Source organism: Tympanuchus pallidicinctus, unplaced genomic scaffold (genome assembly GCF_026119805.1).
Source record: "Tympanuchus pallidicinctus isolate F22 unplaced genomic scaffold, pur_lepc_1.0 scaffold8, whole genome shotgun sequence".
NCBI lineage: Eukaryota > Metazoa > Chordata > Aves > Galliformes > Phasianidae > Tympanuchus > Tympanuchus pallidicinctus.
The window spans coordinates 39,881,993-39,901,259 of NW_026294802.1; the positions used below are offsets into that span (position 1 = coordinate 39,881,993).

Here is a 19,267-nt window from a genome sequence, read left to right on the forward strand (position 1 = left end):
GATCTGCAGGTTTTCACTATCATTGCTTGTCATGGGATGGGTACTGAAGAGATGCATTCCAGCTTTTTAGAGCACTCTGAGAGCATTTATCCACCGTCAGTGTTACGTTATCATATTTGGTAGAATCTTAAAGCTTCCTGAAGGATCTGTTACCATAAATCAGTGAAGGTTTTGCTTCACACATTATGAAGAGGGGAAAAGGTAGTTAACTGCAGTGTGTGGGAGACATCTCTGCATTCGTTCAGTCCCTTATTGTCCTTTCTCCATTTGAGATCATTCTTCTTTCCTAAGAATATTTATTTGGAAAGCCCAATTTATTTATTAAGGTGATTTTTTTAAATTCAATTCTTTTCTCATTTATTTATTTATTTATTTATTTTTCTATAAAGAAATTTACTATTTAGTTCTCAGAGAACACTGTTTTTAGTTCCTGCCCTGACTTTCATCACTATAATTGCACTTGATAGCATATAGCAATCCTAGTAGCTGCCTTTCTATCTGTTTTCCTAATATGAGATAAGTTATGGGTTATCTAGGAAGTCATATGGCTGATAGCCAGGCAAGGCTATATTAACAGGGGAATGGAGGGGCAAATGCACCAAGAAAACAGCTTTACTACAGTAACACATTTGATGAGATGGCTCATGAAAGAAGAAAAATTACCGTAAAAAATAGCACCATTAAAAGCTCCAAATTGATTTAAAATCAAAACTACCTTGATTTACACCTTTGGTAAATATAAGGATTGAGGGAGTTTCAAATAAGATAGTCAAATATTGAACTTTTTATTTGTAAATTAAACATCTAAAATACAAAAGCCCTTCACAGAAAATACAGAAATATGGTTGTCAGAGTAGGAAAATCAGTATGTCAGGAAGTTGAGAAATGAAGATTGTGTGGCAATGTAAACTTGACAGGTGTTGTCATAACTTGTTAATGACAGTAAGAAAACACTAGACACACTCCGACAGCGGATATAAGAGGAAAGGATATCAACAAGGCACTTAATACAAGAAATATCCTGGACATACTTTGAATCATACTAGCCTGTTTGCAAAAAGCCTTTGACTTCTGTATGACCAGAAATTACTTAAATGTCTGTCAGATAATCCATTAAAAGAAGCTTTGTATTTGAAATACAAAGCAGTCATTTAATTCTGCAAGTGAAAACAATGTGAAAAAAAAAGAAGAATTATATTTTATCTACAGGTTTTCAACTTTAAATCTACATAGGTCACTCCAAAAGTAATGCCTCCCATTTGTCTCCAGGGAAACTACAACAGTTATGAAGAGCATAATAGCACTATTTGATAGAGCAAATTCTGAACTACGAAATACCATTTTTCAACAGTCATCACCAGATACTGGGCATTTTCACCAACAGTGAACAAGAACCTGCATGTTATGCTCATTACATAACATACATGCTTGTAACAATCTACACTAGCTGAAATGCACTACCCACTGCCTCACTGTGCTGACATCTACTGTTCAGTCTCTGTAAATGTTCAACAATCATCGATGAATGCCAGTGGCTGCCATTTTTTTTTTTTTTTGCATAGAGGAATTCAATGACACACCTTTGTTTCATACACACTTCCATGTCCGATGCCATTTTGTCAGACTGCCTTTCTGCTGCCATCTGTCACATGGCAACCACATGTAACAGAACACTGGTGGGAAGGTTCGGCTTCTGTTGCCATACCACCAACGTCCCCCTCAGATTGTGGATCAACGAAATAATGCAGGAGGCATTACTTTTGGAGCACACATCATTTTTCCCACATAACCTCAGGGAAAAAGTATCTTATTTTTTAAGATTACTTTGTAATTCTGTAATGAGGAACTGCCTTGCCAACTTCTCAGAGTACTTATGGAAGTTACTAAAAGCACAAACACCTTCATTTTTTATCAAAATTATCTGTCGGGGTTAATTATTCTGTTGTCTATATTCCTAATGAAAAATAGCTCATTGAAGTGAGAAAAGAAATTGGAAAGTAGAATGAGTACATTTACAGCAATAAATCTTCTCACATCTCCTGAGAAAATGGTGGTGTGAGATTTGTGTAGGAGTGATAGTTTTGGTGGGGACGTCTACATATTTCAAGTAGTTAGCTTTACCTTGGGTGTGGAATAAAATCTTTAGAGAACAAAGTATGGATGATTTTATGAGATTTGGGGCGTAGATGAGATCTTCACTATAAAAATATTGTTTAAAACAGACAGTTTCCAAATTCTTCACAATTCAAAGGCAATTTTTGAGCATTTTATACTCTACCTATCATGTGGGAAAGATATATCCATATTTAATGTAGAATTGATGACAATATAAGGCTATGAATGGCATGGTATGGTTTAGAATGGTATGTAGCAGTGAATATTAAAGAAGAGTGCAGCATGGGAGAAATAAATGTGCAGTTCACAATGGCGCAGTCCGTTTACATTCATATTTCCTCTAAAAATGATCCCCACCTGTTTAAGAAACCCTACCAGCCCAAAAATTTCTTTAGTGTTTTGAAGCACAATATAAAATAACCATTACAAAGCTGAAAACAAGTTCAGTATTAAAGAAAAGACGAGAAAAAAAGTAGAAGTATAAAAACGACTACAGATAGAGAAGGTAAACTGAAAAATAAAACAGGCATCTTTTCTACATTTTTTTTTTTTTCAGTTCTACAATGGTAAGAAAATAAACACAAGTAACGGCCTGTGCATTATTACTTACTTTACCTTGCTTGTAGTCCTTGACGCTATTTTTACCACTTTGGACCTGTTTGTATACCTACCTTTTAGCAGAGAACACTTGTGTACCACACCCTGTCTTTCAGCATGTTTCATCGTATATGCCATCACAATAAGATGGGTAATGTTGCTAATTTGAGCATAGTGTCTGCAAATGCTTGTCGTCTTTTATTCTAATTACTTTGATTCCACAGACAGATAACCTTGGATTGGTGTTCCATAAAGAAATATCAGAAAAGATTTAAATTGAGGAAATGTTTCATTTATTTATTCTTTCCCTCTCTGATGATGTTAAATGAGAATTGCTTTGTAGAAATTTCATAAAGGAGGCATCAAAATGTTTCATTTTGCTTGCAATTTCTGTCAGTAGTCATGAAATTATTTTTTCTTGGTTTTACTTAACAGTAGCTGGAAGTCAGGCCCAAGCCAGTCTCTTCAGCTTCCTGTGCAATTGCAGGAGAAAGATAAGCACTGTCAGATGACAGTTTATGTTATCAAAACTGTTGCTGAAAATAGTTGCGCTCATTCTGCTAGTACGTTTATTTCTCTGTACTGCCAGGTAACTGCCTTGAATAAGATACCTAATTCTGCCAGGACAAGTTGAGTGAGGTTCATCATGAATGCAAGTCACTTAGGCTGTATTCAGACTGTGTGTGAGAGATGCAGCTGCTGTAAAAACAAAGCATTTATGAAGAGATTTGAGAATGTAGGTTTAATACTTCCACATCTTCCACATCAAGAGTCTAGATGGGCTTCCACATCTAGCCTGCCTGTAAGAGAGGAGTGAAGCATAACTAAGGTCCTTCTTATAGGCAGTTTGTAGCTATTATTCTGAATGGGCACTAGGGTTTAGCTGATTTGATATCAAGTTTTCTGAATTTCCGACCATTTTCTTGAACAAAGATACAATAAAAAATTCATACTGAAGAGTCAGAAAACTGTTCTTAACCTGGCTAGAGAAAGATGCTAGTACTTCACACTATGATGACTTAACATTTGTTCAGGAACTTCTTCATCAGTGTACAATACAGAATACAAAATGAAAAAAGCATCCAAAGAAAAACAAATAGAAAGACCTGGTAAAATTGTTTTACAATAAATTATTATCAAGATCTCTAATCTTGGCTTATGAGTCAGTGTGACATAGGTCTGGTCATTTTAATTCTGTGTAACTGTAAAGCAATACTGAAACAAAATGCAAATACTCAAAATTTCATATATATCTACTCTTTCCTATTCTACACATTAAAAAATATGTAATTCACAGAAATCTTTCAGAAAAGTTATTAGTATTACATGGATTGCTTTATGTCTACTAATATTTCTGTGTATTTCAGAAGGAAGGTATCATGATTATTCTTTCTTTTTTGAGTTTTCTTCACAATGATATCTTCATTCAGTAGTACATTGTCATCATTGCATTGTTATCAGGAACCACAGAGAATCACTTAGAATGGGAGTTTGAAGAGTTAACAAATCTAGTTTTGCTATAGAAAACTACATTTAAGAATAATAACCCTGTAATATTAGTTGACTTTCAAAAAAATTTTCACTTGTACTCAAGCCTTACTCTGCTGAACATGTACAGCTCTGCATCTCCAAAAACATGCTTGCTGTACCCAAAATTTTACTTTTCAAACTCACACTTCATATGCTTCTAAATGATTCATCTGATCCTGTGTTGCCCGTGCAGGTGATGGACTTGCCATTTGATTCAGCATGTTAGGCCTTTTTTGCCAAGTCATTCCAAACATGCTCCCTGACTTGCTCCATTTCATAATTTCTGCTCTATCCTCTTCACCCAGCTGTGCTTTCTTACAGACTTTTGTGTCCTTCCTGCATCATTTCTGCTGCTAAGAACTCTGTTGGGCTCTGGCTTCGGCTATACTCTTGTGTTTGTTATGATTCTTGTGAGCAATTCAGATCTTCATATGAAGGAAAACAATCTCTGTCAAGCTTCTAGGCTATGAGCACCAATAGGGCAGTGCAAGAAACACCACTTATTTCTCAAGAAGAAAATAGAATATGGCAATTGTATGTGAAAATTCAACTAAAAAAATGTATTTTTGAAAGCAAAGTGTATCTTACAATGAATAGACATAAAAATATAAATGTGAGGAATTTTTATTCCTGTGTTCTTTCTCATTCCTTTGAGACAATTGTGATGATTTATTTCAGTTATTGTGCTGGGTTTTTCAGAAGAGCTTGACCTTGTAAGTTGCATATACCAGCAAATTTCTGGCCCTGTGTGGAGACACATTAACATTAGCTAGTGTCTGGCAGAAATCTACCCACTTGATTTAGTGCAGAAGGGTTCTGCATCACAAAATCTTCAAGCCAAGATTTGTACTTTTCACTTTCTTTAATAAAGAATCATGTATATAAATTGTGCTGAATAAATAGCAATGTCAATGTCTGCGGAAAATTTTCATGAACATATCTTATTTTCGTCTTTTAAAAATGTCACATCTGGTACAATGTTACAGGAAGTAAAGGTGTGATTGAATTTGCTAATCTGAACAGATTATGCTTGGGGGTATACATTGTCTTCTTATATTGTTCTCTTCTTTGCCTAGAGTTGTCTCCTTATATTATACAAGCATTCTATTTCTTTCCTTCTCATCTTATTAATATCACACCAATTGCTAAAATAATTCCCAAATGTTCCCCCACTATATCATATTTACATCCATTCCAGACAGATTTCTTAAGTGTTTCAGAACTGGCAATATAATGAAAATGATATGACTCATAAGACAAAAACTGGAGTGGGAGATAAAGGCAAAATTAAAAACAAAACAAAAACAAGTGAAGAAAGGAGGCAAGAGTTTCAGTTAGAAATGTTAAAAGATATATAAAAGTATAAAATACATCCAAAAAAGAAGAAATAGTGTGGACAAACTAAAGGTTTCAGGCAATAATTCCTTGGAGTTCATCTATACACCGAATTGGAAGGTAAATAAATTTTCAGCAAACAGAGATGAATAGACGTTCATTGATGGCAGGTATTTGTACTGCTATGTTCACAAAAGGTATGGTAAATGATGTGACTGTGCTGGCACAAGCCAAGCAGAAAAGCCAAAGAGCTTGTGAACAGGTAGAATGAATTTATGCGCTTTGCGGAGCAATGAAAAATCAGCACAGTTTTTCAGAAAGGTATTTCACCAACTTTTTGTCATACAGAAAGTTTTAAAATATCCTAAAATTCAAAACAAAACAAAACATTCAGTGAAGAGAACACAACACAGCTTCTTATCCAGAATAATCATACACTTATTTTTTCTTTCAGCCGTCAAAAAATACTTTGTGTCTTGGGAGCTGCTCTGGTTTACAGAAATTTTCTTAAAATTACCTGTGATTTATGTTGAAATTAAAAATGTCTCCTGTATTCCAATTCCTGTGGTAAGTATCTTGAAAGAATTCTGCCAACAGACCCAATGGAGTTCCAGTAGCCTCCAGTCTCAAACAAAAACAGAACTTGGCAGACAATGTCAAATTAGAAGATTTTCCAGCACAGCTGCCTGCCTCCTGGGAAAATATGCAAGGAGTTTATCCAACTAGAGTGAGTTGGAGTTGTTAGCAATAAACATTACATATAGCATAGATGAAAAATAAACGTCAACAACTCTGTGAAACCCTTTATATGGCAAAACCCTTGTGGCAGAAGATGAATGGACTGTTTACATAAGGGCAAACTGGACTTCAATATTGTAATGTTGAGACTGCTACATGAGGATTGTAGCAAAAACTAACTCTAGAAAACTTGAAAATGTAGTAAAAATGTAGCTAGAATCTGAGATTGAGAAAAATCCTTTAAAACGAAGAACAGACATAGACAAATAAGGGAATAAAATTACAATTATACAGTCTCTGAAAAAGTCATCAGACAGAAAAAAAAAGAAAGAAGAATCTATTGTTTTCTCATGAAGATGAATTCAGAAAATGAAATCATGATTTGAAGGAAGAGCTGAGAATGCCTTTCAAGAGAATGTGATTTCTAAAAGTGTGGTAGCATACAAGTGATCACAGTGATCATCTAGTTTCAATCCCCTGCTATGTGCAGGATTGCCAACCACTAGACCAGGCTGCCCAGAGCCTGGGCATATACATATGATAATATATATGCATACCATTGGTAAGTGACTAATAATTTGTTTAAGCTTTGTTAAGATTGTACCATAGATTGACTGTATATGTAGAATCCCTTGGACATAAATCCTTCACCAGGTCTTGGAATGAGAAGTGGATTCGACCTCACCTAGGCTCTTTACCTCTGTGGTTCAAGGAATTCGTAAAACAAGTGGCCCACTTTGAGTCTCGCGACTCAATTGGACAGTCTCTTGGATTAGTATGTTTAACCCTGCCCTCTATGCTGTAAATAATCAAAGGTACCTTGTCATATCAAGTCTTGCTAAACACATGCTTACAGTCTAAGTATTAGTATGTTCCAGCAGAGAAGAAAACTTTACCAGAAATGTGTGAATACACTTTTTTTTTTTTTTTTAAATATGCTGAAAGGCATCACATGCACAGGTGTCAGAAGGAAACTGGAGAATACAGAAGTTCTCCCAAAAATACTGATATTTTTCTTTGTAAGTTTTGATTTGTAAATTGCATATAAATTTCAATGCACTTTGCTGATTGCAGCTGCCTACTTTGAAATATTTGTCAAATTTTAGTGGAGTGCAAGCCAGATCTAGCAAATCAATATATTATTTGATTTTCCTAAGTCTGCTTTTAGGCAGAATGTAGGCTATATTAACTAGAGTAAAAGTTCATGAGGGCATAGAGGATTTTAAAATATAACAGCAAGAATATATTTCCGGACCCTTCCCCAGCCAAGCAAGAAACTTTCCAAGGTAAAAACTTGTTTACAAATGTCAGAGTAGTGATTTAGAATCAGTGATAGGAGATACACTGCTGCCATATGGGACCGAGGGGGGAAAATTGAGATAGCAGAGGATCTTGTACAACAGATTTACTTGCTACTTTGGGCTACCTGATAGCAGTATCTGTCTGTAGGATATAATTCCATGGCTTGAGTTTAAGAGTACTGCAGTGAAAATGGGTTGGCAACTATCAGAGAACTGCATGAGAGGGGTCATATTTGAGGCAAGAATCTATAACAAACCAAAGGCATTAATCCTTTTTGTCTGACTGTGCAATATGTGAGTAGGAGGGAAAAAAAAATCTGAAATGTATGAGTCAATATATTAAGATTTGACTTCTTTTGAACACAGTCCTTCCAGGTAGAAAATATTTTTCTTCATGGTAAGCTAATAACTGGGGAATAGTTTAGTTAAGGACTAAGTCAGTCAATAAGTGAAGACAGCCAGAACCCCATTTTTTCATTACCAAAATAAATGATCTTAACTTCTGCCAGCAGTAGTTCTTGCATTTCAAGGGAGATCCCCTGGGCAAATGCAACAGTGCAAGTCATGCTGGAGGTCAATTAGATGTGGCCTGTCAGTTCATTAAGGGCTTGCGTTTCAGTGCCTGTAAGAGTGTATAAAGGTAGCTGACAAGCAGTTACAAAATTTGCTTGGTGAAGGGTGTCTGTAACTAGCTCAGTTTTTCAAAGGAAGATAGTAAGCATGGATATGAGAAACCCAAGAGGGTTTCCATCAGGCAGCTGATGTCTGAAATTGGCTCTCAGAGAGAAAGTGCTGGCCAGGCACCCTAACTACAATATGGTTCACAGCATTAGATTGTTATTTATTTATTTATTTATTTGTAGGAAGAAGAATTTTATTTTAATTATATTATCAATATTGTTCCTATGGACAGTTCCAAGAGGAATGATATTTTCTGTGCAATTAATGAATACTCTTTAATTATATTCAGTTATGTAATTCCCCCTTTAATGTGCTTGCAGCTTCTCCTAGTTAATTATCATCTGGAAGAGTGGTATTTATTCTCTTCTTTCAGAACATGGATACAAATGACAAATCAGAACAGATCTAACAGAAATTCCAGTGATACAGGGGAGCTCTAAGACAATGTGCTTCCACTTAATATTACCTTACATTAACAATATTTTATGCACTACTAATTTTACAGTATGATCCTCCAGCCTTATTTGGTTAAATTTTATGTCTAATTTTCTGGCACACTGTGCTTAAATGCACTACCAAACTCAGGTTACACTTGACTGAATTAGTATCTTTTGTTAACTGATAATGTAATATTATTTAAGGTCATTCAAATTTACATTGGATTTTTGTACTTAAAAAGTTTGCTCTCGCAATTAATTACTGCTTTATTGTGAATGCTTTGAATGCTCATGATCTTTTTGCTTAGTATTTGTTTCAACATTTTATTAGAGACCGAATTTATTTCTGCCTCATGCTTTCTGTCCCATAGTGACTGTTCAATGTTTTTTGCCCGTAATATATTCTGCCAACTGATATAGAATCTTCTGGGTGGCCTTGCACAGCTTCACAGTAATCAGCAAGAAATGTAGACAAAAACTCCACCATATGAAGTTCTGAAATGGTTTGAGTTGGGTAGGACTTGTAGATCATCTAGTTCCAGCCAACAACCATGATAGTGTCTCGAATGGTTATACGGAGAAACAACCTGATTTCAGACCAGATCACCAGCTTCTGAATATGCTATATATATATGTATGCACTCTACCACCCTGTCAGAGTGATAGCCTGAGAATGAGCCTTACACAGTGTGACAAAGAGTGACAGTCTCTTTCAGAGACTCAGTTTTGCTGTCAGTGCACAAAAAAATGCAGCTTAATATCATCTTTTTTAAAAGAATATGATATGGAAACGACAGTCTGTTTTGGACATGTAAAAATTAAATTCTTACATTAACCTTGGTTTATTGGGTAATGCTCTGAATCCAAAAGTCTATAAGAATCAGAGTCCTATGTTATTGATAGTATTTACCTCAACATTTATCTTGCAACTCTATTCCTGAATCTAGAACACTCTGTGTTTGTATTTTGGAACTTATTAAAGCATGATGGAGACAAAAAAAAAAAAAAAAAAAAGAATTGTACTGCCTAGATTTGCTTAGATAGTCAACACCCCTGAAAGTTAACCCAACTTTCTAAAAGATAAGTAGTATGTGATTGCATCATTGTGTCCTTCAAAGACCTTGAGAAACTGTGGAATGTAGGGAAGTTAACAGTTTCAATTTTGTTTTAATGAGATCTGCAGTCTTGAGAAGCTGCGGTGATAAGGAAGATAGGGAGAGAAATAACTGCAAAATAGATGAGAAAAGTAACAGAGAACTCTGAGATAGAAGACTTTTCATAAGAAAGTCTTGGAGAATATACCATGGGAAATAATAAGGAACAATCAAAGGGAAACATCTTGTCTTTGTATTGTGCTTTTCTATTTTTGTAAATCAGTGGAAGTGCTGCATTGGGATCACCATCTGGCTCTGACGTCAGATTATGGAAACACAGTGTAATGATGTCCAGCAAGAAGTGGATTGAAAATATGCTGAGTTGTTGCTGAATCATTCTTGAAAGTGAAAGTCAGATGAGAGACAGAAGGGAGGCTATGCAATATTTTCTTATCTGGGATCATCATGATAAGAAGCTTTCACAAGCTTCTTCACTAGTTTCTGTTGAAACTGATGCTCTAAAGCTTACGTGTTTGTTGAGGAATTCTGCGGTACTTTATTTTGTTTTCCCAGCTGTTTAAAATAAAAACTAAACAAGCAGCATTTTTCAATTTTGGATTATATTCTTTCTCTGCCTTTAAAATTGCAATACAGTTTAAGTTGTAATACTATTCTGAGATTGACATTAATTGTGACTGTCTCCAAGATCTGCGTCTGAGGAAACATCAGAACATCAAAAGTTCTGAATATCTCATCTGAGAGAACTAGAATTCTACAGCAAGCTCTGGAGAAAAATAATCAAAAAACTAATTCCTTGTAATGGCCTCAGCAATGTCTGGATGATTTCTGAGTTTGTGTTTCTCAGCAAATGTAATCATTATCTAATGTAAAGTGCTTACACTAGTTTTCAGTGTATATCACAGAATCACAGAATCACAGAATTGTAGGGGTTGGAAGGGACCTCCAGAGATTGTCGAGTCCAACCCCCCTGCCAAAGCAGGTTTCCTACAGCAGATAACACAGGTAGGCATCCAGGCAGGTCTTGAACATCTCCAGAGAAGGAGACTCCACAACAGAAAAGGAACACACAAAGATCTGTTCTATTTTTTTACATCAGTAGTCAAAACTGTTTACAATGGAATCATACAGCTTTTTTAGGATTAATATGTTTTTTCCTATTGGTCAAAAACTTATGCCAATAATATTATTTTTACCCCAGACAAACTTTTTGTCTAAGGCTGAAGAAGGCTGTTTTCTTGGAAGTCTGATATCCGTCTTTAGTGCACTATTTTACAGAATTTAAAAATAATTTAAAAAATATTTCACATAAAATCTTCAGTTAATGAGGATAGCTGCCCAGCATTTAAGGGTAGATGGTTATAGTCTTTGCAAGAAATTTTTCCTTCCTATGTAAGCCTGCTGGCTGAGTCAAATGTGGTGGAGATGATTTTATGGAAGCACATAGTGGGGGGAAAAGGGAAACAGCTTAATTGCTTTTTCATTTTGAATGCAGCTCTGTGGTATGAGGCACTCCAACAGACATCACTTTGTCATTCTTCAGAGCAGCTGAGGGAACTCATTACCCATAGGTATGGGACACTGTACAGTGTGCAGGGGAAGAGCATTTTGAAGTCGCATGCACCTTCCTACAAGTTGTTTACAGGAGCAAGCAGAAGAGGGGAATGGTTCTCAGTGTTCTGGGATGGACAAAGCAGACACACCCTTCACCTTCTCAACAAAGTTCATTGTGTCTTCTCCTAAAACTTCATTTCCAATTCTCTTCGTGTCTGTGGGTATCTTGTATGTGCATGCATGTGTCTGGGGTCAGGGGTGCAGCAGCTGAAGTGGGACCAGGGCTTAGAGCCCTGTGTGTCCATGGTGACATCAGTTGACTGAGAGTGAGTGTGTAAATGTGCTTTGCACTGCTTTCTAGCTGCACCCGGGTGAATGAAGAAGAAGCAGCCTTGTCAGTTTTGGCCCCCTACATAACAGTATATTGATTCATTCTTAGATTATAAGTAATAGATGTCTAGCTCTTAGGATACTTATGATTTCAAACCAATTGTATTTATACAATTTAGTATTAGATTTAGTAGGAGACTCATTACACTTAACTATAACCATCTGAAAGATTATATGTATGTATCTGCTGTTTGCTTAGTCTTCTTGTTGTATTTATTGAAGTGTGAATGGGAGTACTGTGAGAAGAACTGTCTAAAGTGCCTTGGACGGATCACCCTGAAGGGACCAATTTCCCTTTCTTGACTAGAGAGGGCTTCTACACAATAACTGTTGACTTGATACAGAATTTTTTGATGGCTACACTTAGAATTTAATACATAGTAATTTGAAGTTCTAAAAGATGTTTTATTTTATAATCAGTAATTTGAAGCTATGGTACAAATCTTCCCATTGGTATTCACTGGAAGAATGAGCTCATATCTAATTAAGATGAAGCCACATGAGCCTTGTTGTCTTGTTCCCTTTGTTTCACAAGTCCCTTGACAATAAATCTTTATTAGTGAGAGAACACTGAAATTGTGCAAAACTAAGGTGAAGGCCAAAATCTGTAGCATTTCCTTTTCCCTTGTTAATGAAAAGCTGCAACAGATAAAAGATTCTAATTTTGTATTATAGACAACCATGACAGCACAGATTATGCAAGAGCTGCACTGCTCTTGTAGATAAAGGCAGTAAGAAGATTCAATGACTTTGCCTCTGATGATACATTGATTTAGGTTCACTCATTAGAAAAGTATAATTTAACAACACCAGAGATTCTAAGGTCAAGAAATCATTGTAAAAAGAACTTTGGTGTTTGTGCTTATTAATGAACAAGGGGTGGCTAGACAGTAACACAGAATATCATCTATGATGTAACAAGTATTACAGCTGTGTATTTTAGACACTATAACCATCTAATTCTGGAAGCCCCTCACAGGAATTCATAGAATCACAGAGTGCCCTGTAATTTGAGCACAGTAGTTATTAAAATGTTTATGCTGTAGCTTAGAATTTTAACAATTTAATGACAATTAAATTTAAATTTTAAAAATTTAATAGAATTGATCGTGATTTCAGGGAAGATTTGAACTACTGTGCTATACACTGCCTTGCTCTGACACTTCCTGAAAGTAAAGCAGAAAGAAAGAGGGAGTATGAATTTACTGTATTTTTAGAATTCTAGAAAGATCCCTTAAGCTTAACTGTGGGGATGTTAAGGCAGACTGTCAAAACTGTACAGAAAATTATAAACACTGGAAGATAAAACACATAAGATGGCAATAATTTGAAAAAAAAAATTGAAGAACAATTATTCCAATTTGTAAGATGACAATATGTATTTCTACTAAACACTAAAACAATAAGCAAAACTTGACTTACATATTTCATGTACACATTATTCTTTGACTCATTTAACTGCTTTCATGCTTTGGTATTTTGATTCCTTTCAGCTGAAAAGGTCTGTGCTGTCAACTGGGAAACTCTGGAAGACTTCTAGGTATACCATTTATACCATACTGTTCTTTTGGTACATTATTTAATGATGTGTGAAAGCATTTTTGGCCATGGCAGGCTGGATTTCTCTTGAATGTTCTCAGATTATTCTCATATGATGAACTGACACTTAATTTCAGTGAAAACACAGAACAAAAAAAACTTCACAGTCTATTCTGCTGGGCCTTATTCATAACTCAGGGAAGATCTAAACTGGAGTATGCCCTAAGACTTGTTCTCAAGAAGTCCCCAAAACACAATCTGATGAACACGGAACAACAGAGCACAAGGAAATTCTGCTAGTAGATGTTGTAGCTGGTACATTACTGCTGCAGAAAAGAGTGAGTTACCTAAAAAATTAGTTCACAGTAGCATGAATTTGCTTGATTTCCCAGTGTATCAGATACTTGGAACAATTACTTTGTGTGTGCAAACTTCGGTTTCATTCTTGCTGGGTCTATAAGGCTGAGGATATTTTCCTTTCACTTACAAAGATCTGTTAACCCTTTTAAAATAGATTTGAATGTAAACAAGTTGGTTAACTGATGAGCTCAGCAGTTCCAGCTGCCTGGAGGACACTGAGAAATGTATAGATTTGGCACTGAGAGACATGGGTGAGTGGGCATGGGTGGTGATAGGTTGATGGTTGGACTAGATGGTCTTAGAGTCATCCTTAGAAACCTAGAGTTCAACCTTAAAAATTCTATGATTCTATATGCAATTACTAGCTAAAATTGACAGAATATATCATCAGCTGACCTTACAATCTCTTTGCTAGGAAACCTAAAACTCAAATAAACTGTGTCTCCCATCAATTACAGCACAGTCCATACCCTACAAAGCAGTACATTTATTTAGTAATTTACTTCAAAATACCCAAATATTTTGAAGTTGACTCCAACCACATTCTTTTAATTCATAAGTCTGTCTGAGATAGGCAATTATTTATACATCCATCCAACTTATGCATGTACATATAGAAAAGACTTTCACTATCTTCTCTAAACTTTCTGTAAATCTATTATTAATCTTCAAATTTAATGATATGAGTACATATTAGTGTAGTGACATAAAAAGCATATCATATTCAATAAAACAAAGACATTTCTCATTTGGGGAATATCAAATATCCATTGGTATATTCATTCTGATGAAAATACTGAGTACTGTCCTGAAGCACAGTGAGAATAGGTTTCTAAATGTTCTGCATCAAACACTCGTGTGACTTCAGTGAAGAAACATTTTGTGATATGCAGTGGTCAGTGTGGCCAAAGAGTCCCCAATTTCATATGACCTTAAAAATGTGGACGTTTGATGATGAGAATAGCTTTATTTTGATTTCTAGTATGTAGAAAATTTTTCTCCTACATCTTATATACTCTTGACAGTCTCTCTTTGAAAGTATACAAGATACACTTAAATCAATAAGCTTTCTAAATTACTCTTTAAACAAGAAAGCTACAACAAAAGCTTAAACACCCTCTCCACATATGAGTGATACATTAGTTTAAAACATTTCTTTCATATTGTAAGATTTCCAAAATGCTGGTTATATTACCCATCTTGGGGTAACAGTAATATTGTGTCCTATAAATAAGTTATGTATGAAAGAGTTTGTATTCATGTTGTATTAAATAAATTTGAATTTATTTTACTCATGTTATTCTACCATCACCATTAGTAGGATACCTGAACAACTTTTTCAGTACACAAGGTACAAACGCCTGTGCAAATTTAGCAATGATGTAACTCACTAAATCTTGCACTATTCTGATTTGTGTTGAAGATCCTGGATGGTGTCAGAAGAGTAACACAGAATATCACTTTTTTCCTGATTATCTCTGAGATCATCAGAAACAAATGGCATTTCTGCATTACGCTACTTCAGTATGCTTCAATTGACATTGGTTTAATTAAATTCTTGTACCATTTTTGTTGTGGTCACAGTTGTCCATAAAGCCATTGTACTGCCTTTAACATATTTCTTTTTATGTGACTCAGATTTTATGCTGGTACTTCAGAAGACCAACCTGGCTGAACAGAGAACTTCTCTGGAACTTAGGAAAAAAAAGTGTTTATGACCTTTTTGAAGGTAAGGGCAAGAGAACTACAAAGGTGTGAGATTATGCAAGGACCAAATTAGAAGAACCAAAGACCAGAATGAGATTAATTTAGCCTCTAATGTAAAAGACAAAAATATTTTTAGAAGTACATAAACCAGAAAGTTTTATGAGGAATCTCCATCTTTTATTTGATACATAGAGGGAGAACATAGTAACAAGAGATGAGTAAAGGGCTGAGGTACTTAATGCCTTCTTTTCCTTTATCTTTATTAGAAAAACTAATTCTTCTTAGGGTATCCAGTTCACTGAGCTGGAAGTCAGAGACAAAATGAAGCCTTCATAATCCAAGGGGAAATGGTGAGCAAAGTACTGCACCACTTGGAAATACACAGATCTATGGGGCCAGATGGGAACCATCCAAAGACACTGAAGTAAGTAGTGGAAGCCCTTACCAAGCTGCTTTCAAAAATTTACCAGCAGTTTTGACTAGACGTAGAGGAACCAGCTGACTTAACATTAGTGAATGTGACACCCATCTGCAGGGTGGACTCCGAAATTTCAGGTCTGTCAGTCTGACCTTGGGGCTAGCAAAGATCATGGAGAAGATCATGTTGATTGCCATCACATGGCACTTGTAGGACAATCAGCTGGTCAGACCCAGTCATAATGGGTTTAAGAAAAGCAAGATCTGTTGGACTAACCTGATCTCTTTCTTGTCCACTAAGACTCTTTCTTGTCTTTGTGGACAAGTGAAAGGCTGTGGGTGTTTATTGCTGATAGCTGACTGAATACCAGTGAGCCTACATTTTGAATATTGTGTTCAGTTTGAGATCCTCACAAGAAGATTATGGAGTAGTTTGAGCCTGTCCAGAGAAGAAAAACAAAAGTGGTGAAGGGTCTAGTAAATAAGAGTAAGAAGGTGTGACTGAGGGAACTGGGGCTGTTTAGCCTGGAGAAAAGGAAGCTGCAGGGAGATGTCATCACTCTATAGCTCTTGAAAGGAGGTTGCAGTTGGGAAAGTATGTTTACTCAGAAGACAACTGATGAGGCACAAGGTAATGGTTTCAAGTTGCACGAGAGTAGGCTTAGATTGGCTGTCAGGAGGAATTTCTTCAGAGAAAGGATGGTTGGGTTTTGGTACTGGCTGACTGGGGAAATGGTAGAGTCCCCATCCCTGGAGGTATTTAAGATGTGAATGTGTAATTAAGGGGTGGAACTCAGTAGGTTAGTTTGGTGGTTGAACTTGATGATTTTAAGAGTCTTTTCCAACATTAATTATTCAGTGTTTTAGTATTTCTCTTGTTCAATGAATATCCTTCCTCAGGCTGATAATACGTAAAGTATCTCTTCAAAGATCTTACTAAATAAAACACAAATGATCTTAGGAAATTCTTAGCTATAGACTACCTTAGTGTTAGAAAGAAAGTAGTGGCAAATAGCTAACGTATGCAAAAATAATTTGTAAGTTGGCCTTTTGTCAAATCATTTCTAAAAATCACAGAATCACAGAATCACCCGGTTTGGAAGGGACCTCAAGGATCATATAGTTCCAACCCCCCTGCCTAGCAGGGCCACCAAACGTACACATTCAGATCAGGTTGCCCAGGACCCCGTCCAACCTGGCCTTGAACACGTCCAAGGACGGGGCATCCACAACCTCCCTGGGCAGCCCGTTCCAGGGCCTAACTACTCTCCTTGTGAAGAACTTCTCCCTAACATCCAACCTAAATCTTTCCTCTTTCAACTTGGATCCATTTCCCCTAGTCCTGCTGTTGTCAGCCCTTTTGAAGAGTTTACTCCCCTCCTGGGTGTAGGTTCCCTTCAGGTATTGATAGGCTGCAATGAGGTCACCCCGCAGTCTTCTCTTCTCCAGGCTGAACAAGCCCAACTCCCTCAGCCTGTCCTCATAGGGGAGGTGCTCCAGCCCCCTGATCATCTTAGTCGCCCTCCTCTGGGCCCTTTCCAAAATCTCTGTGTCTTTCTTGTACTGAGGGCTCCACACCTGGACACAGTACTCCAGATGGGGCCTCACAAGAGCCGAGTAGAGAGGAACAATCACCTCCCTCTCCCTGCTGACCACCCCTCTCCTGATGGAGCCCAGGATCCCATTTGCCTTTCGAGCTGCCAGAGCGCACTGCTGGCTCATGTTCAGTCTCTCGTCCATCAGGACCCCGAGGTCCTTCTCTGCCGAGCTGCTCTCAAGGACCACTCCTCCCAGCCTGTACGGGTGCCTGGGGTTCTTCCGGCCCAAATGCAAAACCTTGCACTTTGCCGTGTTGAACCTCATTAGGTTCACCGGAGCCCAGCCCTCCAGCCTGTCGAGGTCCCTCTGAATGGCATCCCTTCCTTCCACCGTATCAACCGCACCACTCAGCTCGGTGTCGTCAGCAAACTTGCTGAGGGTGCACTCAATTCCCTCATCGATGTCATTAATAAAGATGTTAAAGAGCACCGGTCCCAAGACAGACCCTTGGGGGACACCACTTGTTACCGGCCTCCACCTGGACATAGAGCCATTGACCACCACCCTCTGTCTGCGGCCTTTCAACCCATTGCTTATCCATCGGGTCGTCCACCCATCAAATCCACTTCCCTCCAATTTGGAGATGAGGATGTGGTGGGGGACCATGTCAAAGGCCTTGCTCAGGTCCAGGTAAATGACATCGGTCGCCTTCCCTTCGTCCACCAATGCCGTCACTCCATCATAGAAGGCCACAAGATTAGTCAGGCATGACCTTCCCTTGGTGAAGCCGTGCTGGCTGTCTCGGATCACATGCTCATTCTTTATGTGATCGAGCATGTTGTCCAGGAGGATCTGTTCCATGATCTTCCCAGGCACGGAGGTGAGACTCACCGGCCTGTAGTTCCCCGGGTCCTCCCTGCTCCCCTTCTTGTATATGGGATTGGAAAATGATTCTCAACATTTGCAGGATCACTCTTCTGTAATTTTCCTCATAATTATATTCACTCAAAGCATGTAGCTTTGCCTGATAATCTGTATTTATCTGAAATAAACTATAATTGTAGACTAAAAATAATAATTTTCCTCAGTGGTGTTTCAGCTATGAATCTGCATATGTAGACACAAACTCAGGCATTCACTGTATGACACAGACAAATTATTTTTAATCTCAAAGTAACTTAAACATACACAGCGCAAGCTGTTAAGGAGCGTACAAAAAAATCTGTTGTTGCTTCTTATAGGTCATGAAAAAAACCCTACAAAAAAGAATAAAAATAGATAAGAAAATAAATTTGGCATGGCTGATACTTACTGAACTGGATGGTTTTATTTTCTTTTGCATACTCTGAATATTAAACTCACTGTTCAGTTAGAATAGATAGAGTAGGTAGAAGGAAAAAAAGATAGTATTTCTATTAAAACTATTATTACATATACTTTGTACATACTGGTTATATTTAATAAAATCCCATACACAGTGACTAGACAGGATGCCTTGTAATTGGATGAAGGATTGTACAGCTGAGACCTGAATTACTTTGGTTATCCATACTTCTTTTCACTGATTTTGGAAAGAACAATATTTTCTTGACAGAAATATTTATACTTGTAAAAAGACACTGAGCTTAGAGACCACAGCCATTTTGAAGACACAGGTCCTTTACTTGTTGTTGACAATTTACAGGCTGGTTCAGCTCCCGTGAATAGTGGGGCGGAGGGATTTCATGAATCTGTGCCTCTGGAAAAGGGGAACAGGGGACCCCACAATAATTAAAAACAGCGGCAACGATCTGAGGAGAAACAAACTAATTTACTAAATATGCTATCGGAATGCAAGATAACACGCTATAATACAATATAATCAGAATTGAAGCTAATAAATCAAATATAATGAGAGAATGTCTGAAAGGTGGAA

At 37.0% G+C, this 19,267-nt stretch overlaps 1 long non-coding RNA gene across 1 annotated transcript in view; it reads right to left on the reverse strand.

Annotated features, from left to right (window-relative positions):
* LOC128073967 (uncharacterized) overlaps window positions 1-17,440 on the reverse strand; it is a 75,057-nt gene extending 57,617 nt beyond the window's left edge. Inside the window, exon 1 of the long non-coding RNA XR_008202944.1 lies at window positions 17,047-17,440. This is a non-coding gene — a long non-coding RNA (uncharacterized LOC128073967). The remainder of the gene's footprint in view (window positions 1-17,046) is intronic.
* Window positions 17,441-19,267: the final 1,827 nt, after the last annotated feature.